The sequence below is a fragment of the Callithrix jacchus genome, chromosome 8 (assembly GCF_049354715.1).
Source record: "Callithrix jacchus isolate 240 chromosome 8, calJac240_pri, whole genome shotgun sequence".
NCBI lineage: Eukaryota > Metazoa > Chordata > Mammalia > Primates > Cebidae > Callithrix > Callithrix jacchus.
The window spans coordinates 13,274,789-13,302,375 of NC_133509.1; the positions used below are offsets into that span (position 1 = coordinate 13,274,789).

A 27,587-nucleotide genomic window follows, 5' to 3' on the forward strand; every position below is an offset into this window, starting at 1 on the left:
CCCCCAAAAAAAACCCACTTTAGTATGTAAGTGCTGTAAGAGGCATTATTAAAGCAGAAGAAATTAAAACCCAGACTTTTAACTTGGCTTGGCTTGTCCAAGTTACTCAGCTTGTGTGGACCCACAGAACCAGCGTTCCCGTTCCTGGCCAAGTGCTCTCCTTCCTACAGCAGCTTTACCCAAAGTGGGTCCCACAGCACCACTTCCTTAGGATGTTTTTTTTTTTTTCCTGAGACGGAGTTTCCCTCTTGTTACCCAGGCTGGAGTGCAATGGCGCGATCTCGGCTCACTGCAACCTCTGCCTCCAGGGTTCAGGCAATTCTCCCACCTCAGCCTCCTGAGTAGCCGGGATTACAGGCACGCGCCACCATGCCCAGCTAATTTCTTGTATTTTTAGTAGAGACGGGGTTTCACCATGTTGACCAGGATGGTCTCGATCTGTTGACCTCGTGATCCACCCGCCTCGGCCTCCCAAAGTGCTGGGATTACAGGCTTGAGCCACCGCGCCCGGCCCCCTTAGGATGTTAAAAGGCTTCTATGGAGAGTAAGATCCCGTGGTGAAATAAGTTTAGGAAACGCTGGGCTAAAGAAAGCAATCCGATCCATTTCCCATGGGCTTTTTGGAGCCTCTCTAGAACATTCTGCAGAACCAATGATCCTCAGAACACAGGCTGGGAAATGCAGGCTGCATCAGACCTGCAGCTAAAGAGCCCTACTCTGTACCCCAACCCCCACTGCCCCTCAGGGCAGGGCTTTCCAGGGACCAGAACCCTGGCCAAGTGAAGTCTGCATGAAGGGACGTGCTGCAGATGAGCCCCGCGGGGGGTGACAGAAGTAGGACACATAATCTGCCCAGGGAGAGGGGACTATTATAGGGCGTGATATGGCCTCTAGATAATGGTGGGGTCAGAACAGGAGTTGTCAAAGATACCACAAAGGCACGTGACGTCCAGCCTCCCAAATTATAGCAGGGCCCCATAAAGTTTCATTCTGGAGAAGGAGAAGAGTTGTTTTTCCGACACAGGCTGCGCCTGAGCGCTCTGCAGGAACAGATGCTCTAACCCTCTCCTGAGCCATGAACTGAGCTGCTGATTCAAACTCCCGCCCCTCCCTTCCTTGCTAATCCTCACCCCTGGACCCTTTTGTGCTCACACCAGCTTCTCTGGCAGCTTCACAGGCCCTTTGGGCAGCTATAGTGATGCTTAATCACTAATGAAGCATGAGTTTTCCATCTTCCTCTCCACCCTTCTCCCCCTCAGTAGCGATGCCTTGGGTCATGGAAGAGCAAGTAAGAGAAAAATACAATTTGCTTTGTGGAAGCTGGGAATACATGTATTTATTATCCTCAAACAACAACAGCTAACCCTCACCGAGCCCTCACTGTGTGCTAGGCCTTGTGCTGAGTGTTCACCCACTCTCAATCCCCACAGCCCTACAAGTTAGGTTCTACTTCAAGCCCATTTTACAGATGGTCAAACTGAGGTACACAGAAGCTGAAGGATTTCCCCACATTATCAAGATGATGAGTGGTAGAGCTGAGGTTTAAACCCAGGCAACGGAAGTCCACCGGCGCTGCTCAGACTCCAAACCCCTCCACCAAGCTGCCCTCAGCAGGTAGCATAGGCCAGGAGCCTGCAGAGCTGAACATCCCCCAGAGGCAGGTTTCAAGAGTCAAAGGCAGCCCTGAGGCAGCCAGCCTGAACACACCAAGACCTACAGTCCGTAGAGACCTTCTCCAGCAACCCCAGCAACCTCCCAGACCCACGGATTAACCATTTCCCATCATCTCCCAGCCCTGGCCACCAGCCCTTGGGAGGCCTCTACATGCAGCTGGACCAGCCCCAGTCAAGGCAGACAGTCAGATCTAGAATCAGCTGTGCTGTGAGAGACTCAGCATTTGGGACCTGAACCCTGGCCTTCATTTTCCGCTTCATGATGCCACCCCCAAGAGAACAGACCCTGCTTGTTCTCTTTTATCCCTAGTCTCTGATTAGGGTCATGCACCAAATGAAATGAGTGCCCATGAGGGAAACGGAAAGGCAAGGGGTTTTATGGAGGCCTACCGTGCGCCAGGCCCCGTGCCAGCCGGTGCCATACTTACCTGCCTTATTTACTTAACTCACCCAACAACAGTACAAGGTGAGTAAAAGTGTCACCACTTTACAGAAGAGGAAACAGGCTCAGAGAGGTTAACTAGCCTCACCAGCGTCACACCACCAGGTGAGTGGAGGACCCAGCGGAGGACCATATGAAAGCCCAGGTTACCAATGGGGTCATGACAGTAACACCACCTCAGTTTCCTGGTGTTAACAAAAGCAGGTGTGGCCCTAGAGGAAATAATACTGTCTCCATTTTACACAGCACTGCTACCCAAACAGGTTAAGCCGCGCGCTCAAATCACTGGGATGTTCACAGTACCAGCACCCGGCATAGTGTAGACTACGTACCAGCCATTCTGCTAAGCACGTAGCATACGTGTCACATTTCATTCTCACAATGCTATAAGAAAGTACTGTTATTATTGTTTGTTTGTTTGAGACAGAGTCTAGCTTTGTCGCCCAGGCTGGAGTGCAGTAGCGTGATCTCGGATTACTGCAACCTCTGCCTCCCAGGTTCAAATGATCCTCCTGCCTCAGCCTCCCAAGTAGCTGGGATTACAGACATGCACCACCACACCCAGCTAATTTTTGTATTTTTAGTAGAGATGGGGTTTCGCCATGTTGGTCAGGCTGGTCTCGTGATCTCAGGTGATCCGCCTGCCTCAGCCTCCCAAAGTGCTGGGATTACAGGCATGAGCCACAGCGCTTGGCCAGAAAGTACTATTATCATTACTCTCACTTTACAGATGGGGAAACTGAGGCTTAGCACGCTAAAATGAACTACCCAAAGTCACCATAGCAAATGCCTGTCCAGCAGCCACGCCTCTTTCCCCATTCCCAGAGTGCCCCACTTCTGTCTACGTGCCCACTTCTCTCCAGCATGACTCAGGGAAGCATGACCCAGTGAATCTTCCTTACTCTGACCCAGTCATGGTAGTCCCTTTCATCATGCTAGTGATTGGTTTAGGAAGGAGCATGTGACCCAGTTCTGGCCACTAAGATATGGGGAACGCCGGCAGAAGGTCTTCTGGGGAGTTTCCTTGCTCTTAGAAAGAGATGTCCATTAAGAGAGACAGGCAGCCCTTTGTTCCACTGGACATTGTCATTTCTTTCTTTCTTTATTTTTTCTTGTGAAATGGAGTTTTGCTCTGTCACCCAGACTGGAGTGCAGCGGCGCGATCTCAGCTCACTGCAACCTCCGCCTCCTTGGGTTCAAGCGATTCTCCCGCCTCTGCCTCTGGCTAATTTTTATATTTTTAGTAGAAATGGGGTTTCGCCATGTTGGCCAGGCTGGTCTTGAACTGCTAACCTCAAGTGATCCGCCCACCTCAGCCTCCCAAAGTGATGGGATTACAGGTGTGAGCCACCCTACACGGCCATTGTCATTTCTGAATGTAATGACTGGAACTACAGCAGCCACGTCACCACCATGAGGCGCTATTGCAAGGATGTGCTAACATTCTGAGAGGAACAGCCAGAGAGGTGGAAAGGAGCTAGATTCTTATTACTTAAGCCTCTGATGTCATGCTTTTCTGTTACTTACAGCTTAACTGATAGAGCCAAAGAGAATGTCAACTTCAGTCCTCTGGCTATAGACTCAAAGCTAAACCATTTGAGTCCAAGCCCAGAGCATGTATCTAAATGCTACGCTGAAGACTGGGTATCAGGCTATCGACCTAGACAGACCCCTCGATCTTGGGCCCACCTGGTTTACCTGTACATAGAAGACACAGGCCAGGGCCCAGGCCCAGGCCCACCACCCAACCCTGAATACAATCCCTGAAGGACAAGGATGCCAGCCAGGTCCCTACAATGGAATGCAGACGTCGTACAATGGAGGGAAGACTCTGTAGCCAGCCCCTGCCCCTTGGGAACCAAGTCTCATTTCATTCTCCATTTCCACTGCGTTCCTCTGCTGCTGCTCCATAAATCTCCAGTTCATTAATCCTTTACACGAAGCAGTCGGTGCAGGATCCTGATTTACTCCCTGTTCATAAAATGCAGAGAAATTAAAGATGAAAATTACCCAGAAGGACACCAAGCCTCCAGTGGGGAGTCCCAGAGCAAAATCCCTGGCCCCGAACCAGGTCGTCTCTGCCCTTCCCACCTTCGGGACTCAGGATCTGGTGATGTCATTTCATTGTCCTCATCCCACAGGAAGCAAGGGGCTCTTTCCTAAGCTTCCACACCCTCCACCCCTACTCTGCACAAAGCAGGAAAGGGGGCGCCACCCTGTCCCTGAAAACCCATTTCAAAGTCTCCTATTTTTGAAGATTTTCTTTTCTTAAATCCCTTGTGCTACACATGGTGTGGGGTGGGGAAGGTGCAGAGAATCAAGTTGGGGACAAAAGTTAGGGAGCTAATTAAAGCAACTCAAAGGTCAAAAGACAGCAGGGCTAGCTGGCTTATGCCTACAATTCCAGCAATTTGGGAGGATGAGAGAGGAGAATTGCTTGAGTCCAGAAGTTCGAGACCACCCTGGGCAACATAGGGAGACCTCATCTTTATAAAAATTTTAAAATTAGCTGGGTATGGTGGCATGCACCTTTATTCCCAGCTACTTGGGAGGCTGAGGTGAGAGGGCTGCTTGAGCCTGGGAGGTGGAGGCTGCAGTGAGCCACGATGGCATCACTGCACTCCAGCTTGGGCAACAAAGTACGACTCTGTCGAAAAGAAAAAAAAACCCAAAACGTCAAAATCTGTAACAAATCCAGAGACGTGACCGAGAGAGAATGGAAACTGACTACCCACCCAGGGGTCTCAACTGCCCACATCATCCTCATTTCTCAAGCCTCAGCAGCACCACTACGCCCCAATACCCGCCAAAACCCTCCAGGCACTCAGAGCAACGATGTTCTCTAAACTCCAGAAGAACCTGGGTCCCCCTACAAGATCCTGGAAGCATCTCAAGACTGCCCAGGCTCCCACATCTCATGCTCCACCCCAAAATTGCCTGCCAAATCCCACCTCTTCCCTAGAGGTCAAGGAGAGCCACCGGCAGACATCAAATCTCCATACCGAGGACAAGGACTATCCCAGTTCAATGTGACAACAAATCTTTAACCCCACTACATGCCAGGGACAGAACTGGGTACTGAGTCCCTGTTTGACCAAGTCCCTCCTCCTGAGGCTCTCCCTACAGTTTTGAGGTTATAAGACTGTAATAAGTACAGAGAGTCAGGAAAACAGAAAGACAAGTCCCTCACCCCACCAGAGGGAAGGGAGTTCAGGGAAGGCTTCCTGGAGGAGATGGTATCTGGGTTGAATTGTGGAGGATGCGTAAGAGTCAGCCACACAAGGAAGGTAGGAAGGGTGTTGTAGCCGGAAAACAACATATGCAAAGACACAGAGGTGTGACACAGCACTGCGTTCTGGAAGCGGGAGGACCAGAAGTGGCTTGGTGCTACCCAAGCATCAAGTGCAAAGTGGATTATAGAGGACGGGGTGAGGCTGCTGGGCCTTGACTCTGCTAATGAGTTTTGACTTTATCCCGAGGGTAACAGGGAACCGTTAAAGGGTTTCCGACAGGCAGGGACATGGTCCAGTTTGCACTTTAGAAAGATCCTCTGGGTGCCACAGCTAATGTGGACCAGGGAGGAAAAAGCATCACAGGCAATAGGGAGAAGAGGCCCAAGCCAAGGCAGAGGACTCCTGAGCAAGCAGCAGCTCTTCAGTCTGGGGGCACAGGCTGGGTCCGCCCTCAATACCATTCAATACCACCAACGCCATGGATAAAGTCTGGATGGGACAAGGAAGAATGAGGGGGCATCCTGAGAGTTCCATGGGGGTGTGGAAATGGCTGTGCTGGAGGGAAGAAAAGCAGCTCAATCCCCAGTCCTCTGGCCCACAAAGGGTCCCCAGTGAGCCTCTGCACCCCCTGGCTGCACTGGCTCTTCACGGGCAGCTTCTTCTCCCTGCCTCCTGCCCCAGCTCAGCACCCAGCTCCTCTGCCTGTCCTGAGTTGGGGAGGACACAACCTAGTCCATTTCCTCCATGTAAGAACAGGGGGGCAGAGCAGCTGAGCCAAGATGGGCAGCCTGCTGGAACACCCTGGGAAGAACAAGACTGCTGTCCCCACCATCTCAATCTCCATATTCACCTCAAGCATTCTGAGGCCCTCCATGTGCCCAGTATGGGCGGCATGACACTCCCTCACCCAGTACCTCCTTCCCTTGTCCATTGGCAGCACCATCCACGCACCCCCAGCTGTCAGAATCCTGGTGCCTGCATGCTGACACCCATCACACCTCGTCACCCTAGTTACTGCGTGTGTCCATTTCCACCAGACACAGTGCCTCATCCAGGGACCACGTTATCTTCACTCCCAAGTCCAGTGCTCTCACGATTCACAGAAGGGCCTGGGCAAAACGTGGAGGAACAACCTCCCAGGTGGACTCTGCCGTGTGGTCTTCTTCTCAGGGCGCCCCGTCTATCAGAGAAGGTGTGTCCCTGATGACAGTGGGGTCCACAACTTGTCTCCTTCCAACTCACTCCCCACAATAAAAGACCACCTAGCTGCCAAAACGATACCCTTAAAATGGACGGTCTCACCGTTTCACCTCCAAGTAAGGGCATTAGCAGCATGTGCTAGTGCCCAGCATCTGCCATTATTTCCAATTCTCAAATCCTCCTGCAGAGTAGTGACTATGGCTGCCATTTTACAGGGTAAGAAATGCCAAGCCCGCCTTCCAGGTCCACTGGCCTGCGGAGAAGCCAAAGGGTATGAGCTTGGGCAAGTGGGGCCGCTCTCTGGCCTCTGTTTCCTGGAGTAGTCTGGGAGAACGGAATGAGTAATCCTTGAAGACACTGGCTCACGGCCATCTCCCGCCGGGCCCAATGCTGTCTGGAGGGCAGTCTGCCACACAGCAGACGCTTCCTGCCTCCACCGCCCCTTCCCATGGGTGCCCGGGAGAGGACCACTCCTGAATGATAAGTGAACCAATAAATCAATCTTTTATCTAGGTAGGAATAAATGATAACAGGAAGCTTTTGGGGTTGGTATCTTCTGCGGCATCAGATGTATTTTAATGTCATTAATTATGTATTAAGTATTTGAAAGGAAAAGACATCAGTATCCTATAGGATGTATTTGCATGGTAATAGAGGATTGATTAGACGCAGTATCTATACTGAGGCTACTGGGATTCAGATCCTGAGGCTTCGCAGTGGTGGTAAATCACAGCCACAGAAATCTCTGCAATAGTAAATAATAGTATCTGAATTGCTGGAGGGACTCTCAGCGCCTGCTGATGAGAGCTGGGCCACCACCCAGCCAGGAGAGAGTGAGTAGGGCCAGCCCCGCATCCCCACTGCTGCAAGCCCAGTTTTCTGAGTGGCAAACCCCCTCCCCAGCCCAGCGCTGAGGTAGGCCAGAAACACCTGCCCACCCCAGTTCACAGATGCCCCAGAGAAACACTGGAAGCTGCTTCCTAAGCCTGGAGTTTGCTCATGGCTTTTTGTGCGATTCCCTCAGGGAGTCAGATGCTCGCGTAAAAAGAAAATGCATGTGTTGCTTCTCAAACTGCAGGTTGTATGTCCCTTTCAATGAGGAGACGGGGAGGGTTGGAGGAGCCCCACATGCACACTCTTGGGGAGATGAAGGCCACCAAAATCCCTGTAGTCGGGAGCCCAGGAGCACCGCCTGGAGGCAGTAGAGACGGAATCCCACCTGCGCAGCGGTGACAATAGTGTTTCACTGTGTGCCAGGCCGGGTCTAAACCCACTGCATGATTAACTCATTTAAACTTCACGGCAGCCCGTGAGATAGGGTCTATCACAACCCTGACTGTACAGGTCAGGAAACTGAGGCAAGGGTGTCTCTCCTAGATACCAGCATGTCTCACACCCTCCCCTTCTTCAGGTATAAGTTCAAGGCCACCTTTTGATGGCAGACCTTCCCTACCACTCCATTTAAAACTGCAACCCCACCCCCACCCATCGCTCCCTCTTCACCTTTCCTCCTTTTTGCCACACCGCTTGCGACCTTCAAATAAACCATCTACTAACTTATCTGCTTAGAGTCGGGCTTCCTCCATGAGAACGGCAGCTCCACAAGGGAAGGGGTTTGTGTCTGTCTTGTACTGTTCACTTCTGTATGCCTAACAGCAAGAACAGAGTCTGCCACACAGCAGGTGCTCACTAAACATCTGTTGAATGAGTAGAGGTTGAGTCAGGTTGCCCAAGATCACCTGCTTTTAAATGGCAGAGCTGGGATTCAAACCCAGGCACTCCGGTCTCTGACCCAGTGTTCAGAATGATCTCACCTCACTCAGGAAGGACACTCTCCACTCTGATTAAGACCTGTAAGGCTGCCATGGGGGACCCAGCCTCCTCACTGCTGAATGAAACTCCATAGGTAATGGTGAGCTAGGAGCCTTTCTGTTCCCCTGAACTGAGTTAGGAATGCCGGGTCCTCTGGCAACAGCTCTCATCTGACTCTTTGTGAACAAAGACCTGCAGACCTGAGCAAGGACCTTCTCCAAATAACTCCTATCATTATTGAACACTGAGAAGTCTCTCACCTGCTCAAGAACTGCTGATGGCTCCCCACTGCCTGCACGGGAAGGCCGAGACCCCAGCACCTGGCCCCAGTTGTGAATTGACTCATTGATTAACAATGGCTGAATCAGACCCTACATATGCACTTTCCAGATTTGCTTGGCCCCACCTGCCTCCCAGACCAAAACCTACCTTCTGGCTGGAGAGCTAGGCCACGACCGCCCACGGTCTCATCTAACACCACTGGCTGTCCCAGCCTCCCCCAGAGTGAGGGCCAGGCTCTGGCACAGTCTCTACTGCACCCTCCTCAGAAGCCACAGCAGCTCCCATGCCAGGGTATACCCACCGGCCATTTGAAGCACTGGATGCTCTCACCACTTCTGGGCCCAGGTGAGGCACCATGCCACAGGGCACGGGATTGGGCTTCTCCAGAGGCTTCCCAACAGGGTCAGGTGATATGACCCAGAGGTGCAAGGGAGTTAATGCTCCATGGGGAAAACCTGGACCAATGAAATGCCAAAGAGCTAGCAGGTAAACTCCAGCCCTCGTACCTGCAGCCCTCTGTTCTGAGTCACAGAGGCTCCACTCGGCCTAACAGGAGCCATCCCTCATGACTCAGCAACCAGCTTTATTTTCTCCCGAAGTGGTGGCTGGCGTTCGCTTTTCCTCCTTCTTTGGCTCACTTTGCTCTCTCCTCCCCCTCTCCCTGCTCTGAGCTGCACCCCAGCCCCCCAATAAAGCACCAGCACGAAGCCTTGTCTCAAGCTCTGTTTTCTGGGGAACCCAAAATCTGCTCAGCTGTGGATGGGCCTCGGTGTCCAGCAGGGCCTTGCTCGGAGGAAAGACACACAAGAGAAGATGAATTACTTGACTTTGAGAAGATGAGATTGTGCCAACCCTGGAACCAGGGGACAGTGGGGATCTGAATTTTTGGAGAGACAGACAAGGATGCACCTGCTTCCCAGGATGCTTTTGCAACGCTTCCCCTGGTGGGAAGGCAAAAGCAGCCAAGCTCCCCTAGAGCTGGACTTACAGAAAGGCGGGGAAGGGGCTCAGGCCTGTTGCCTGTCACGTGTCTTGAGGTGCTTCTGGTGAACAATTTATACAAAGCAATAAGGACTACACAACGGAACCTCTATTTCCGAATATGCACATGGGGACTAGTAATTCGGACCTTCACCAAGCCTTTGTCTTTGCTATGTTCCAGGCACTGAGCTAAGCCTTTTACCTGCCTTGGTCATTCGAGTTTCACAACCCTATGCATTATTAATCTTTTTTTTTTTTTTTTTGAGACGGAGTCTCGCTCTGTTGCCAGGCTGGAGTGCAGTGGTGCGATCTCCGCTCACTGCAACCTCTGCCTCCCAGGTTCAAGAGACTCTCCTGCCTCAGTCTTCCCAAGTAGTTGGGATTACAGGTACCCGCCACCACGCCCGACTAATTTTTTGTATTTTTAGTAGAGATGGGGTCTCACTAGGTTGGCAAGGCTGGTCTTGAACTCCTCACCTTGTGATCCGCCCACCTCAATCTCCCAAAGTGCTGGGATTACAGGCGTGAGCCACCAAGTCCGGCTCTTATTAATCTTAAGTACTATTATCACTCCCTTTTACAGATGAGAAGCAGGGTACTCAGACAGGTTAGGCAGCTGGTTAAAAACCATGTAGCTAGTTCATGGCAGAGGCAGGACTCAAACCCACATTGAAAGAGGTGATGTCTTGCATGTGATGACCCATAAGGAAGATACTTTTTGGGTACAGCTCTCCTGGAGAAGCTTTTTGGATTGGTGTCTTTCGTGGCATCAGAAATATTATTAAGTATGTATTATGTGTTTGAAAGGAAAAGACAGCTTTGCCTCCTTTGTTTCCCATAGGCCAGCCCAGCCCCATGGCCTCTCCCCAGCTAGGGATGGGTATAGAGACACTGAAACATCCATGGTGGTCCTTCCCCAACAGGGGTAAGTCATAGGGGCTTGGCAAGCAGGCAATAGGCACAAGTTGGACTGTGTTATCCCTGACTGTGACCTGCCCTCTTGGGATCTGGGCCGAACCAACTACCAGTGAGTAAGAAAATCTTCTCCTCTCCCAGCTGCTCCTCCCAGGGCCCAGGGTTTCTACCCACTGAACTAGGTGCTCTTCATGGCAGACTGTCACAGTGTCCCCCACACTGGAGACCCAGGGAGGAGGGGCTGATGGAGCAGCAGAGGCTTCTGGGGCTTCTATCCTGCCCTAGCCCCCCCAGTTCTGGGAGGAAGGTCTGGACCAGAAAGAATAAAAGACAGAAAAATTCTTAATATAATGACCTTCAGGAAGAGTAACTACATTTTACCTTGAAAACTGCAGAACTGAAAGCACAGTATGTATAGACAATGCAAATGATATGCAAACATGAATGCAAATGGACCGGGGACCCTGCCACCGTGGAAGCATTCTTAGGCCCTGTGTTCCTCCAGAGGGAGGCAGAGGAAAACGAACAGAGGGCAATTAGGAGGGGCTCTGGAAACTGCAGGAGTTTTTCTGGGGGGAGGGGATACCATAGAGATCTTAGAGGGGACCCAGGTCCAGGGCTCCTGTGCACTGTGAAGCTTCCCAACCCCCCAGAGATCTCTGGGCATACCGGCCCTGCAATACACACACACACACACACACACACACAGCACTCAGGCAGTCATGGAAACACTGACACATAGAGACACAGCTACTCACAGGCGCAAGGCACCTACTCGACCCAACACACAGACACAGGCACAAAGACATACACAGACACACTCCCATCCCTATCTACACCACCACACAGAAATACACACATGGATAACAGCAGACACACACACACACACAGCACACAGAAACACACCAACCCAGACACAAGCGGAAACACAAACATAGCCACAGTGACCACCGCAGCCAGTCAAATAACGCTATCTGGAAAAGAAAAATTTAGACACCCTGGATGCCTAGTCTGTGCCAGGCATGGTGCAGAACATTACACTCTCATCTAGTCTTCATACAGCAGCATTAACAAGTGGGGGTGGCCAGACATACTAGCTCACACCTATCATCTCAGCACTTTGGGAGGCCAAGGCAGGAGGGTCACTGAGCCCAGGAGTTTGAGAGCAGCCTGGGCAACATAGGGAGACCCCATCTCTACAAAAAAAAAAATTTTTTTTAATTAGCCTGGCTTGCTGGTGCGCGCCTGTGGTTCCAGCTACTTGGGAGCTTGAGGCCAAAGTATCGCCTGAGCCTGAGAGGTCGAGGTTGCAGTGAGCCATAACTGTGCCACTGCACTCCAGCCTGAGCAACAGAGTGAGACTCTGTCTAAAAGGCAGGAAAGAGGGAGGGAAGGAGAAGAAGTGATTGATTACTGGCCAGGTGCAGTGGCTCACACATGTAATCCCTGCACTTTGGGAGGCAGGCAGATCACCTGAGGTCAGGAGTTTGAGACCAGCCTGATCAACATGGAGAAACTCTGTCTCTACTAAAAATACAAAATGAGCTGGGCCTGGTGGCACATGCCTGTAATCCCAGCTACTTCAGAGGCTGAGGCAGGAAAATCACTTGAACCCAGGAGGTGGAGGTTGCAGTGAGCTAAGATCACACCATTGCACTCCAGCCTGGGCAATGAGGGCAAAACTCTGTCTCAAAAAAAAAAAAAAGTGATTGATTATCTAAGTATTATCCCTATATTTACTGACAAGGAAAGGAGGCCCAAAGATGAGCTGACATGCTCATGCTTACCCATTAAGCAGCAGGAAAAGGCAAGTGAGAGACCCAACTCTTGATGATACCGCAGTGCCGCACCACGCCCTGCTGCACTCCTCCCCACAGAAGTGGGACAGAGAAGTTACTGTCAACTCCTTCCTCTTCCACCTCGAGGTCCTCTCCCACCTGGCTCCCTCGGGGGTCCTGCAGCCCTTCTCCATCCTGCCCAATCATGCCTGTGGCCAGAGGGTACTCTGCAAGACAACCTCACATTAATTTTGGCCTATGTATAATCTAGTTTAGAAATCTACTGAGAGAGGAAGGAAATCATTTATTTCAATGGAAATGGGACACAAGGCTGAATTTTCAGTTGCCGCTTGTCTCTGGGTGAATGATCATAATAGAAGAATGACTCTTTCCCCAGAGTATACATACTTTAATGTGCTACCCTGCCCACCCCCTTCTACATACACACACACACACACACACTCAAAAAGAAATGTGCTTTTCAGAGCAAAGAATGAATAATAATGTCACCCTGTGCGAGATGCCAAGCCTCCGGATCTCAGTTTCCCCATTTCCCCCTGAGAGCAGGAGAAGCTGATTCCTGGGGCTGCTGTCTGCCCCACCCTGCATGTTCCCCGACAGTATAAGGGCCCCAGACTGACAGTTGCCCATGGTGTTTCCCAGAACTGTCCCCTGGCGTTGAGGACTCCCTGCTAATGCTGGAATCAGAGAGGGTCAAAAGCCTGGGCCCTGGCCAGGGAGGCAGGACAAGGTCAGCCCCAGCACTGGGGTGAGGACTCGCCCATCACCCCTGGACCTCCATCCTGCCAACCTGAGACGCACTCCATCCACTTGGTAACTTGAATATCCAGGGGTGCAGAAGGAAGGCCAGCTGGAAGGAGGGGCAATCTTAAAATACAACAAGGCCATGACCACTGGAAGCGAGCTGGAAGAGTTGTGAGATGCCAAATTGTTGGCTTAGAGTGTATTTTAGGGCCTCACACTCCCTTTCCAAATTAATATTCATGGAGACTGGCATGCCATTTATTTGCATATGTAGATTGCTGCTCATCCTCTGCAGGAGGAAAAAGAGTTTTGGGGTGTTTTTATTTATTGTATTTATTTTAAGCTTGGATGATAAACCAGGCAGGTCAGGCAGGCGAAGGACAGGTTCCAAGGACAGGAGCAGGTTTTAAATCATTTTTGCTCTGAGGAAAGATAGGCCCTAGATACACAGGAGTAAGTCACCTCTACCTTGACCTGCAGAATCAATTCCAAAACAGTCCTTCTGAGGTCATACCATGAAGCCCCTACCTCAGGAAGCATGGCCGCCTCACGTGGTCCCACATGGCCTCTAGAAAACCAAGCCTTTTGTCACTCAAGGTTACTAACCAGCAGGAGGCAGGCATCAAGTTGGGCTGTGACTTGGGCCAAGCCACTTCAACTCTTTAAGACCCCATTCTCAGGACAAATAACCTGCTCTAGAAAGTCATAAAACACAGTCTAGCCGGGCGCGGTGGCTCACACCTGTAATCCCAGCACTCTGGGAGGCCAAGCCGGACGGATCACAAGGTCAAGACATCAAGACCATCCTGGCCAACATGGTGAAACCCCTACACATACAAAAATTAGCTGGGCATGGTGGCATGCGCCTGTAGTCCCAGCTACTCGGGAGGCTGAGTAAGGAGAATTACTTGAAGCCAGGAGGCAGAGGTTGCAGTGAGCAGAGGTTACACCACTGCACTCTAACCTGGTGACAGAGTGAGACCCTGTCTCAAAAAAAAAAAACAGTCTAGAAAATAAATGCACCTGAAAATTACTTGCTAAACCTTGAGACCCTAACAACAGGGGTCTTTGTTAGTCTCACACTTCATCGCTCCCACAGTAAATACCACCTACTCCTCCCAGACACCCTCAAAGAAGGCTCTATGTCCTGCCCACAGTCATGCAAGGTCTTCTGAGGATCTGAGGCCCATTAGTAAGTCCTCTCCTGCTCTTCACTGACTCTACCCCTCTTTTCTGAACCAAGTAACACATCTTACCTGCTCCGCCAGAAAGCTCAGAGTCCACTGCAAGAATCCAGAGGTTCCTGAATTATCCCAAAGTCCTGGGGATGCAGCAAAACATTGGGACACAGTGCGACACAAGGAAAAAAAAGACTGGGAGAAGAGGCACCCACAGGTCAGGAGAACGTATGCAACAGAAGATGTACGTAATAGAAGCTATCTTCCTGCCTCAGCCTCCAGGATAGCTGAGACTACAGGCATATGCCACCACGTCTGGCTAATTTTTTTTTTTCTTTTTTTGTAGAGATGGGTCTCAGGAAGATGTATGCAATAGAAAACATAGACGGAAGAAGACGACGCTGCCCCTCACTCCTCTCATGCTGAGTGAGTATAGGAAGCCACCCAACCCTCCCAGAGCTGTGCTTTCCTCATCTGTAGGGTGACACTAAGAATCCCGACTTCACAGGCTGGTTACAAGGCTCAGGTAAAATCTTTTCTAAAAATCACCTAAAGTAGTACCCAGCACCAAGCAGGAATTCATTAAATTTAGTCCGTTCCTCCAATTGAAGTTAAGAAAAAAGGGTGAAGATGAACTGATTTCTCAGGTAAATGATCTATTCCTGTGATTTATTCATGCAGTAAATACTGAAGTGCTATGTGCTTGCTGGACATGACCCTGGATATAAAGACAGATACACCCACCCCCCACCTTGGGTCCCAGGGGTCTTATATCCAGTTGGAAAGACAATAAACATACTGACAAAATGGTATGGATGACACCAGCAGTACACTAAGTACCAAATTTGTGGTGTGGGCAATAATTGCTACAGAAGTTTGGGGGAAGGAAAGATCAATGCTTCGAGATCACTGTGGGCTCCAGTAGTGAGAGGAGATCTCCTGAGGATGCAAGGCTAATGCTGGTCTTGAAGGAAAGGGTGATTTGGATTAAGCACAGGGAAAGACAGGACTTGAAGCTGAGTCAGCCACAGTGGTGAGCCCTAGCAGGGAGCAGGAAAGGACAGGGGAGGCAGGATGCAGGCAGATTGTCGAGACTTTCAACTGTCTATTTGAGGAATTTGGGCTTCATCTGGTAAGAACTGTGGGAAAAAAATGTGAAATAATGAGTTGATAAAAACAATGATTTAGGCCAGGCACAGTGGCTCACTCCTGTAATCCCAGCACTTTCGGAGGGCAAGGTGGGAGGATCACCTGAAGCCAGGCGTTTGAGACCTGCCCAGGTAACATAACGAGATTGATCTCTACAAAAAAAGAAAAAGAAATTAGCCAGGCATGGTGGTATATGCCTGCAGTCTCAGCTGCCCTGGAGGCTGAGGCGGGAAGATCGCTTGAGCCCAGGAGTTCAGGACTGAAGCGAGTTATGATCGTGCGACGGCACACCAGCCTGGGCAAGAGTGTGACCCCGGCTCCAAAACAAACAAAAAACAATGCCTCAGTATGATCTGAAGGGAAAGAGATGGGAGGCTGGAAAATGGCTCCAGAGCAACATAAGGGATTTGCAGCCATGGATTCTGGACTCATTGCAGAGACTCCACCTCTGCAGTAGAATTTGCAAAAACTAACCTATTTACAGAGCCCCCATAGACTACTCCCAAAGACACATGTCCCCACATATACCCATGCACTATGCTCTGAGGATGGCAGAGTAGAAGGCAGTGCCATAACCTGGCATGAGATGGAGAGGACCTGAGCGAAGAGGACGTCTCATGTCAGAAAGGAGAGAACATATCCAAGAAACATCCTAAAAACAAAAGGCAACTGAGTGCAGTAGCTCACACCTGTAATCCCTGCACTTTGGGAAGCCGAGGCAGGTGAACTGCCTGAGATCAGGAGTTCAAGACCAGCCTGGCCAACATGGTGAGACCCTGTCTCTACCAAAAATACAAAAATTAGCTGGGTGTGGTGGCGCATGCCTGTAATCTCAGCTACTCAGAAGGCTGAGGCACTAGAATCACTTGAACCTGGGAGGCAGAGGTTGCAATGAGCAGAGATCACCGCACTCCAAGCTGAGTGACAAGAGCAAGCCTCCGTCTTAAAAAAATTAATTAAAAAAAAAAGGCAAGTCGATGCGTGAGTATTGCAAGCAGAGGGTATGGAAAGGGGGTGGCGGTGCACGCTCAGGTTTTGAGCCCAAACATCTGAGAAGATGGTGTTGCCAGCAACAAAAGTGAAGAATCCAGAAGGGGAGATGACTTGAGAGGTGAGAAAACATGAGATTTCAGTTTAGGCATACAGGTTTCATGATGGCGGCCAGGCATCCAAATACTGCTTTTTTTTTTTTTGAGACGGAGTTTCGCTCTTGTTACCCAGACTGGAGTGCAATGGCACAATCTCGGCTCACCGCAACCTCCGCCTCCTGGGTTCAGGTAATTCTCCTGCCTCAGCCTCCTGAGTAGCTGGGATTACAGGCACGCGCCACTATGCCCAGCTAATTTTTTTGTATTTTTAGTAGAGACGGGGTTTCACCATGTTGACCAGGATGGTCTCGACCTCTTGACCTCGTGATCCACCTGCCTCGGCCTCCCAAAGTGCTGGGATTACAGGCTTGAGCCAAATACTGCTTTTAATAATAATATCTGCTCAAGGCAGTGGCTCACACCTATAATCTCAGGACTGTGGGAGGCTGAGGTGTGTGGATTGCTTGAGCCCAGGAGTTCAGGACCAGCCTGGGCAATATGGCAAAACCCCATCTCCACCAAAAAACAAATATATATATATACAAAAAAATTAGCTGGGTGAGGTGGTAACACCTGTAATGCCAACCACTTGGGAGGCTAAGGTGGGAGGATCATTTGACCCAAGAAGGTCCAGGCTGCAGTGAGCTAAGATTGCAACACTGCACTCCAGCCTGGGCAACAGGAGTAAGATTCTAGCTCAAAACTAATAATAAAAATAACAATATTTTAGGAGTTGAAACATGGCTTGAGATACAGAGATTGACTGAATGGTCCCATTTTACCACTGAGGAAAAAAAAAAAAGAGGAAGCAAGTTTGGTAGAAAAAGTTTATAACCTACCTGTACTTAAGTGCTGAAGTTTCAGAACATGCACCATAAACCACCTCCTCCAGGAAGCCCTCCCTAGCTACCATGGCTCCTATTGATGTCATGCTCCTTCTATAGCGGTGGGTCTGCATGTCATGATTATGTATTCTCCAGTTCTGTTCTCTATTTGATGGTCTTGAGGGTCTAGTCCTCACATATTCCCTGCATTAGATGATTATAAATTCTTTGATTCAGAGATCACTCTACAAATAATCTTCTACTCTCTTGTACTAATCAAGTATAATTATGGAGCCAATTCAGATTTACCTTCCCAATAAATCCCCATCCTACATTCAGTAAACTGAGGCACAAGAGGTGAAAAATAGGCCTTAAAAGGAGTAGAAAGATCATTCAAACCCATGTCTTGAGCTCTATGGCAGTTAGTTGCTCCTTTCACCCTTCCAAAAGAATCCTAATTTGGATCCTCTCTGAGGCCCAGTACACAAATCAAGATTGTTCTAGGTCAAGCCAGGTGCTGTGATGTGCATCTGTGGCCCCATCTACTCAGGAGGCTGAATGAAGCAGGACAATCAGTTGAGCCCAGGAGTTTCAGGCTGCTGTGAGCTATGATAGTAGCACTGTATTCCAGCCTGAGCAACAGAGGGAGATCCCTTTAAAAAAAAAAATTGTTCTAGGTCAATTACAATGATTTCCTTCTCTTGCCTGTGGTTGGCTTAAGCGTGACACATGATTCACAGATCTGGCCAATAAGACAAAAGGGAAAGTCTGCTGAGCGGCTTCTGGGTAAGAGTCCCTCCTGCCTTTCTGCCTCTGCTCCTGATTGTGGGGCTCTAACACCTAGAACTGTTGCCTCTGTCTTGTGATCTTGAGAACAGGAAAGATGAAAAGCATCCAAATCTTTGATGATGCTGTTGAACCACTGAAAGAACCAACTATAGGGAAGACATGGCTCAGACCTCCTGTTATGGGAGCTACTAAATTCCTTATTGTTTCAGCCAGTGGAATTCAGCTTCTCTGTCACTTGCAGCCTTCATTCCCATTCCAATCAAGGGCTTTCATCACAATGGATACCTGAGCTAACCATTATAAAAGATATATAACAAGTAAAAGTCCTGGCTTCTGCTCTCACTGTGCCTATCCCAAGGTTAGACAGTCAATAAGTATTTATATTTGATTAATTGATCTTCCCCTTGCTCACCAGGTATAGGGGATATATTCCCTGAAGGCATCTTTCTTCCCTTTACTAAGCCTCACTGTTTCTAAGTTTCAGCCTCACATTTTGACTGTGGTCTCAACGTTACTGACCAGGTCCTTCTCCATGGTCTCCTCCCACCTTTGAGGATCAAACTAAAGCAAGGTACTCACACTTGGCCCAGAGAGACCATTGGCGAAACTCCGCATTCCTAAATATTTGTTCTTTGAAATGTCTTTCAATTAGATCTCACCCAAATGTTTGAGAGTCAGGCTGAATTCCAACTTCGTGCTCCAGAACAGACATGTTGAGCCTGCATAATTACTGCAGCCAGCTTTATTTGCTATAAAAACATGGATTTTTGCTCCTTCTCAACTGTAAAATAATCGATAAACAGAATCCAGATGAAAAATGCTAGCGTTTAGGAGAACAACTCTTTTATGGTTCTTTTCTTTCGGGTCTAATTAACACATCGGGGATGAAGTGTGCTGTTACATTTACCCAACCAGCTATGTTGAAACGCAAACTCTCCTCTTCCTGCTGAGATACAGCTTCATATCAGAAATACAGGAAGACAGACAGACAGAGTTTCAAAACGTTTTGAAATGCTCAACAAACAGACCTGTGAACCTGTGATGTGGACTTCCTTCAGCCCCTCTCCGTTCACACTGGCTGTTCAGTTGTTCCCTCCCCACCAACCCCTGCCGCTTCCTTAAGAATACATTGCATAGTTACTGTCAAATGAAATAGATAGTCCCATTAGCAGGAGAAGCAATCACTCTGACTTTCAGTCTTTTAAATGAAGAAGACATGTTTTTTTTGGACAGTGACCACCCAGACCATGAAAGTTTCATGAGGGGCTCTCAGAGTGGATGACACCTTTTCAATTATAACAGTGCTATAATAAACCCCCACAGAGCCACCAGGGATGGAGTTTACATCCAATACATGACACCTATTTATTCCCTAATTATATTGCAATATATTCTCTCTGTGTGTGTGCTGATGAAGATAAAATATTCTTTTAATTCTATGGCCTCCTGGGGGGTGAGGGGGAGGGGATGCACATAGCAAGCAAGTCCTATGAGTTCCTAGAACTAAATCACAGCCTTCATTCCAGGCTCCCCAATTTTAAGATCTAAAAAAAAAAAAAAAAAAAATTCACTTTCCCTTGTTCTACCACATTGGTTTCCAAAGTGTGGTCTCCAGAACTAGAGCATCAGCATCACCTAGGAACTTGTTTAGAAATGCAAATTACTGGGCTTACTCCACACCCATTGAATCAGAACGTTGGGTGCATGGCCTAGTAACATGCGTTCTCACAAGCCTTCCACACTGAAATCTAAGCATCGCTAGTGTGCCAGGAAGAAATGCTTTTCTAGGAAGAAAAGATCAGCATTTTAAATTGAATCGGGTATCAGGGACACCTGGATTCTATGCGGGTTGGGCCCCTCTTACTGCACAGCCTTCCCAATCTGCAGATTCAGGCCTCCATTTACCCATCTGTATAACGGAGCTCCAGAGCACAGCTGTGGATGCTGAAATTTAAGAGGGACATGGTTACCTGGCACCAGTCTCTATGGATACCTAGCAAGATCATAGTTGCCAACACTCACCAGCTCCCTGCCGCTGTACCCTGCTTGGCAGCAGTTCTTGGATGCTGCGTCTAAGGTCACACTGCGGCTGCCTCTGGGTTACCCCCGGCAACCAGGAGCTAGGGTCATGGGCAAATTGCACAGCCAACAGCTTCAAACCTTTCACCTTGGAGCCTTGAACCACTAGAGGGGAGGTTCAGAATTCTGTTATATTGTCCCATTTTAGGACTTCTTCAGACATCATTTCTGTATTTGCCTCTGTTCTATAACTAGACTTGAAGCCTATGGAGGACAGAGCTTAGAACGTCAGCATCACAAGGGATGGGACACTTCCTGTCTGATTCATCGCTGTATCCCAAGGGCCTAGACCAGCACCTAGCACAAAGAAGGACAAGAACTATTTGCTGACTACATGTTCCTGCTTTTCATTTCATTTTAGCTACTTCAAGCCCGGAACACTGAAGTAGCTAAAAGTTATGGTTGGGAAGAGGCAAAAGGGCTGGGCAAGGTGGCTCATGCCTGTCATCCCAGCACTTTGGGAGGCTGAGGCAGGAAGATTGCTTGAGGTCAGGAGTTCGAGACCACCCTGCCCAACATGGCAAAACCCCGTTTCTATTAAAAATACAAAAATTAGCCGGGTGTGATGGCACACACCTGTAGTCCCAGATACTTGAGGCTGAGCCTGGAAAAATCACTTGAACCCAGAAGTCAGAGGTTACAGTGAGCCAAGATCGTGCCACTGCACTCTAGCCTGTGTGAGAAAGTGAGACTCTGTCTCAAACAAACAACAAAAAAGAATGGAAAAAAAGGGAAGGAGCAAAAGAATGAGAATGATTGAAACCCCTGGGAATCATGAGAAAGAAAAAAAGAAGCAAAAGCCAGAATACTGCCCATCTGACTCCACCACCCTTGGCTCTGACTTGGGGCACTGACTTGTCAGCCACTTGCTCACCCTAAGTCTAGGCCTAGAAGACTTCTGGGGCGGCGTTCTAAGCTTGCACTCTTTGAGCAACTGGCTCTTCTAGCTTCCGTAATGATTCTCACTCAGGCCCAGTGCTCATTGGCCCGACAGTGCTGTGCTTTGACCAGCCACTTAACCAGCTTTCCTGCCTCCTTCTTAGGACGCATGCCCAGTGTTCTGACAACCGTCTTTCCCCACCTGGAAACCTACTGAGAATCAGCTCCTAACCTTGCGTTCTCCAGGGACTATCCATAATCCAGCCCCTCCCGAAGTGATTTCACCTGAGAATGCCGACTTGCACTCGCTTCCTTGACTACAAATCAATGGCTCCTCTTTCCCTATGAGTAACACCTGATGGGGCTGAGCCCTCTGTGTGGCCTCCATTTACCCCCAGGGCCCGGTGCAGGGACAGAACAGGTATGCAACAGACTGTCACAGGAGTGATTTATCCTGGGAGATGCTCTCAGCACAGCATCTAACCTGAAAATCCAGAGACAGATCCTTTGCCTCTAACCTCATACACACCCAGGCCCGGAGCCTGTCAAAGACGTGCAGTGGCCTGACTGGGAACACCTGCCCTGTGCGAAGAAAGCTGTAAAGTTCGTGTGGAGTACTAGAAAAGGCCCTGACTGGAAAGTCAGGAGACGGTACCTCCTCTTCCTCCGCAAAGCAGCTCTACGCAAGGCTTTTCACTTCTCAGGACCTTAGTTTGCTGATCTGTGAGTGGGAGGAAGTGGCCAGATTGCAGTCCTAGACCTGGAATTTCTAACGGCTTACACAAAATGTGAGCAACGGAGAGAGGTGGTGCATGGCGTGTACCAGGAAAATCCGCCAGAGGAGCAGAGGATGCTCACCGCCTGTTCAACGCCCTCGGGGCACCCCGCCCAATCTGCGGAAAGGGACCCTCTCCGCAAAGCCCCGAGTTTGATCCCACGAAACCCCCTAAACCTCTGAAGAGAATTTCCCGACAGCATCCCAACAAAGAGAGCTACTGGACCGGGGCTCCGCTGGCTCCGAGAAGCCGCAGAGGTCGGCGAATCCTGCACCTCCGACTCCGGGAGCGCGTGAGACAGAGCCCCCGGAAGGGCTCCAATTGCCCCGGCCTGCCGCCGCGTGCCGCCCCCCAAGCCTGGGCTTTAACCCCTGTTTCCTCGGCAGAGCGCAGGAGGGGCGCCGGGCACGAGGACCCCTGCCCGAGCGAGCCCAGATGGCCGGGAGCCCAAACCATCCCAAAAGCCTCCTTCAACCCGCCGAAGACCCTGTTCTCTCGGCTCTTGGAGGGATGGAGGGTGGGCGATCCTGAAGAGGACCCACTTTGAAATTTTTCCCGAGAGCATCACCACCCGGGAGACAGTCACACTGGCCTCGCAGCGCCGGCTGCGGTGCACGGATCCGGAGATGCGGCTGCCGCGGGATGGAGCCAGCGAGTCCAGGTCCAGGAGAAGCCGCCCGGGCTCGGGGGCTCCGGGGAGTGCCATGCGGAGGCTCGGCGCTCCCGGGCTCAGGACAGGAGATGGCTGCGTCCCACTCACCAGCCTTGACGCCCGCGAGGAACGATTCTATTTTTAAGTCGTATTTTTTTCTAACAAATTAGGAAAATAAACCAAGTCCAGGAGGAAGGCGGCTGCGCTTGGCAGCTCCAAGGAGCCACAACCACTACCCATTTCCCCACCTCCAGCACTACCGCCCACAGCTGGGCGAGAAGTTGGGAACTTCGGGACCACGCTCCAGGCGCGCGCGGAGAGTGACTCGCTTCTCCTTTAACTTTGGGAGCCAGGGTCGCCGCCGAGGGCTGGAAGGCCATCCAGAGAGCCAACCCACACGGCCGTCCGGGTCTTGGACTTCCCGGAATAGTAAGGGCGACGGGATGAAAAATAAATAGGGGGGTACACATTCTGTTTCACTTCTCCCCAAAGCAAAAGCGTGCGTGGCACCTGCTCGGGCTTGGCGACCATGAGGAGCACTGCCGGCCACTGAGGGCAATCTGCCGCGAGGAAAGCGCCGGTGCAGTACACGCAGCCCACGCACCCGGGGCGGCTTGAAAGCGGAGTCCCCAGACTCAAGAGGGCGGGCGGGCGCCATCCCCGGGACACCCGCGCCGCAACGCTGCTCTCGGGTCTTCCCCCGCACGTGGAGACGCCGCGGACGCTGCATACCGACTGCGGCGGGAGGGCTGTGCCTGCCTACACCGAGGCGCCCCCACGTCCAGCCCGAAACCCCTGGCGCTCCCGCAAGCCCCGGCATCCACTTCCCGCGCCAAATTTGGCTTCGGCAGCCGGGACCCAAACTAGGCGGCCGGGGATCCACGGAGCTGGTGGAAAGTTAGTCGCGGGGCTGCAAAGTCCCCTCCCCGGGGCCGGAACCCCCACTCCCGTGTCCCCTGGTGCCCCTGGCGTCCGAGGCTCCGCGTCCTCGCGGTCCCCACCGTCCCCACCCAGCCACCTACCTGCTCCGGCGGCCGGCCACGGGCTCGGCCGGCCAGTCGCGCGGTCCTGTCCTCCGGAGCCCGAGCCGGGCCAGAGCGCCGGGCAGGAGCCGGAGCTGCGAGCAGCCGGGCGGCGGGCGGCCAGCACCGGGAGCTACTGAGCGACTGAGCAAGCTAGGGAGCGGGCGGGCGGCTGGAGCCGCGGCGGCTGTTGCTGAGCCAGCCCCCACCCGCTTCGTCCCTCGGCCCCTCCCTCTCCTTCTCGCCCAGCCTCCCTCCTCCCGGCTCGCTGCTCCCTCCCTCCGCTCTCTCGCACACCCCCCCCCTCCTTTTTCTCCTCTTTCTCTCTTTGGTCCTTTCAGCCCCTGCTGCTTCGCGCGCGCTCGTCCGTTCTTTTTCCTGTCTTCAGTCTCTCTCTTCAGCATGCCTTTGGATCCCCCTTTTCCTCCGATTCAGCCCTTTCCAGCATCTCACCTCATTCCTCCCCACTTTCTTTTGCTCGTTTCTCTATTTTCTTACTATTTCCTTCTAACCTTCTCGCGGGTCTACTCCCCCTTCTCTTCCCTACTCTGCCTTTCCTTCGTGCTATGGTTGGGAGATCCCGGGCGTGGGAGTAGGGGTTCGGGGGGGTTAAAGGGAGCCAGGGGCACCCCCCCCAGGCCGTGCTCCTAACAGGCCGAGGACCGAGAGGGATGGGCAGGGCCGGAGATAGGGACTCAAGACACAGGAGCTCGAGAAATGTCTGGGCCGGGGAAATGGCAAGCAAAGACCTCAAAATGTTAAGACCCAAGTCGGGCTGAGCCGTGCCTGGTGAGATGAGTAAACTGAGACCCAAGGAGAAGAGGACAAGGGACTTGCCTTGCCAAGGTCTACTCCAGGCAAGGTCGAGACCCCCACTGCTCCTTGCAGCCTGGGACTGGGCTCCTGCGCTGATGCGGGGAGTGCGAGGGCACCAGAGTCCGATCAGCTGGTTCCCGTCCCTTTGCCTGCCCTGCGCTCAAGTCCCCGGGGCCACTGGGAGGAAGCCTTCCCCCGCCCCCTGCGGCAGCGCCTGGGGCCACCTGGCTGCCCCTGGACACTCCTAGTGTGGCTGAGCCGGACGGGGGTAAAGACCAGGCTCTTACCTCCCACCCCTCTCCAGGAGAAGCAGACTCCCGCTTACAGGGGGTGGGAATGATAGCAGGGTACTTTGCTCGTGGGGTTTGCCTTCTTTTGTCCTTGAACTAAAACCGGAGCGGGAGGGCCCAGGCTTGGAAAGTGGCCATACACAGGTGGAGAGAGGAATATTTACAAATAAAGCAGGCCTAATGCCTGAGACTGGGAGCTGTGTGTCTGCCCGTGCGTCTGCGCACCTAACCCTCCCGGGCCTTTCTGGGTCTGATGGGGCTAGTCCCTCCCCTAGAAGCTATTCCTGGCACTTCCTCATTTCAGCCCCGTGGAGACTGGTGGAGAGACGTGGAGTCTCTGTTCCCATGGAGTCCACCCTGTGGCCCCACAAGACCAGGATTCTCCTAGTTTCACCCCTCATTTCCGGGGCCAGAGTTTGCTCTCCTTCTGTGCTACCAACCAGAAGCAGAACCTCCACTCAGCCAGCCCCTGGGTAAAAATCTACTTTGGGGTGCTGGCAAAACTCCGCACAATATTCTATTCATTCCTCACTTAGGGATATCAAATCAAGTCCATAAAGCCCGGCCTGGGCCTCTGTGGTTCACACCACAAAACCAGAAGAAACATCTGCTCAAGGCTGGGACTCGGTGAGGCACGTGGAGTGCTCACAGAGTCCGCAACTGAGGGTGAGTGCCACCTTCAGAGCCTCCCTGCCTCACCCGAGTCCCGACTGCAGGCAAATCTTAGGGCTGGCATCATTTCCCCACCTGACTATGAAGAGGCTGAATTAGATGTTCTCTAAGATTTTCTCTAGCTCTGAGGTGCTACAGTTTGTAGATATCATAGACGCCAAATGTGTATGCCTGCTCCACCACTTACTGTGACACCGGGCAGTCACTAACCTGTTTCCCTATCAGTAAAATGGGAATGATGACCGTACTGTGAGCTGTGTGAAGATGAAACCACATAATGCACCGAAGCACAGGTCCTGGCGCAGAGTAGCACTTGACTACCATGAGCAATGAATACTGTACAAGGTAGGATTTCGCATATCTTTCCTTCATCTTCACATTTCCATTTTCATTATGAGTTGCAATTACCCCCACGCCCCACCACTCTCCCGCTCTGTGGTAGCCATCCACTTATAAGTCTTGGACTTCAATTCTGATAGGCTTAGGAAGGTAGACAGGACTTCCTGAATAACAATTTCATCCCATCTCAATGACCAATAAAGAGGAAGCAACTCCCTCCCCCTTCTCTTACACACTCACACCTGCCAGGCTTGAACTGTGTGTCTGAGGATTGCTGGCTCCCTCCACGCTGGGCTGGGGATTGGCTTGTTTTCTGCCACACTCTAAAAAGCCACACCGATCTATAAAGCTGCACCTTCCCTACCCAGATGGCAGGGCTCCAAGGACACATGTCCCAACAGAGCCAGAAACACTTTTAGCAAACATCTCTGAGGTTGGCTCGGGGTCACATGGAGCCCATGATACATCATTCATTTGTCAGTCTCTGAGTGCCTACTTACAGGAGGCACCACTCCGAGCAGCCCACTGCCATGTCCACCTTCAACTCAGCTGCAACAAGTTCATTTTGGAAGCTATGCCATCTAAGACCATGCTACTTATTGAAGGGCATATTTGAGATAAAAATCCACTATTCTATGCTATAAGTCCTGCTATCAAAAAGTTTACATACCTGGTTGATCCTGCCAGGAAAAAAAAAAAAAGCTTACACACAAAGGTCAGAAGACAGGAAAGAAAAAAAAAAAAAGAGTGGGGGCCTGGAAGAACCAAGGATTTGAAGCCTGAGTTCATATGTGACCACAAGCCAGTGCAATTGCACCCTCTGCACACTTCAGCCTGGACAGGGGTGAGGAGTGAGGAGGCCAAATCTCCTGTGAATAAGGGAGAGGACCTCCTTCTCTTAGAAATAAATTATCCCAGCCTGGCGCAGTGGCTCATGCCTGTAATCCAAGCACTTTGGGAAGCCAAGGCAGGCAGATCGCCTGAAGTCAGGAGTTCAAGACAAGTCTGGCCAACACGGTGGAACCCTGTCTCTACCAAAAATACGAAAAAATTAGCTGTACGTGGTGGTGCAGGCCTGTAATCCCAGCTACTCAGGAGGCTGAGGTGGGGGAATTGCTTGAACCAGGGAGGTAGAGATTTCAGTGACCCGAGATCACACCACTACACTCCAGCCTGAGCAACAGAGTGAGACTCAGTCTCCAAAAACATAAAATAAAAATAAAAAAAGAAATTATCCAAAGGCTAGGACACTGGACGGAGTGTCCAAGGCTCAGGCCACAGTGGCCTTCCCTTCAATTATGTGTGCAGGCAGGGAATTCTCTTTGTTTTCCTTCTGTCTCCCTCCTTTCCTTGATGAGAGATCACCTTTCCCTCTCTACTTCCTGCAGAACTCTGACTCAAAGCCCCAAGCAGGAATATCCACAAAGCAGACCCAGGGATGACTGGAATTTGTTGAATGACTGAACGATTTCAGAACTTGTGGGATCTTTTAAACCTTTAAGTGGAACATACCATGTCAGAGTGCTTGAAGGGGGAATGTCTCCCTCCCCACCACACTAAGTATTTGGGGTCAATACCAGGTCTTATTTACCTTCATATCTGATACAAAGCCTAGCATAGGGCCTTGCCTTGTTACAAGAGTAAGTAAAATATCTATAATTTATTAATATGATACATGAAATTATTTAAACTTGATGACAATTCTGTATAGTGGGCATTCTTATTTCCCTTTTACAGAGGAAAGACTGAGGGCCAAAGAAGGTACCCTGGGCCACAGAGCCAGGAAATGACAGAACGTGAATTTGGACTCAAGCTCGTTCAAAGCTCTTTTCTCAATGCTGTAGTGTCTTGTGCTATGGGACTGAGACTAAGGCAACCTAGGGAGACATTCACTCTCAGGGACCAAGTGCACGTACACAACCCTGAAAGTAACCTTCAGAAAATGCCCCTGAA

General features: G+C 50.9%; 1 protein-coding gene across 37 annotated transcripts in view; it reads right to left on the minus strand.

The window, feature by feature from the left end:
- Positions 1-23,663, minus strand: part of MEGF11 (multiple EGF like domains 11) — a 389,272-nt gene extending 365,609 nt beyond the window's left edge. For all 37 annotated transcript variants that reach the window (XR_013520753.1, XR_004729544.3, XR_004729545.3 and 34 more), the window contains exon 1: positions 23,518-23,663. The gene's annotated coding sequence lies outside the window, so the exon portion shown is untranslated. The remainder of the gene's footprint in view (positions 1-23,517) is intronic.
- Positions 23,664-27,587: the final 3,924 nt, after the last annotated feature.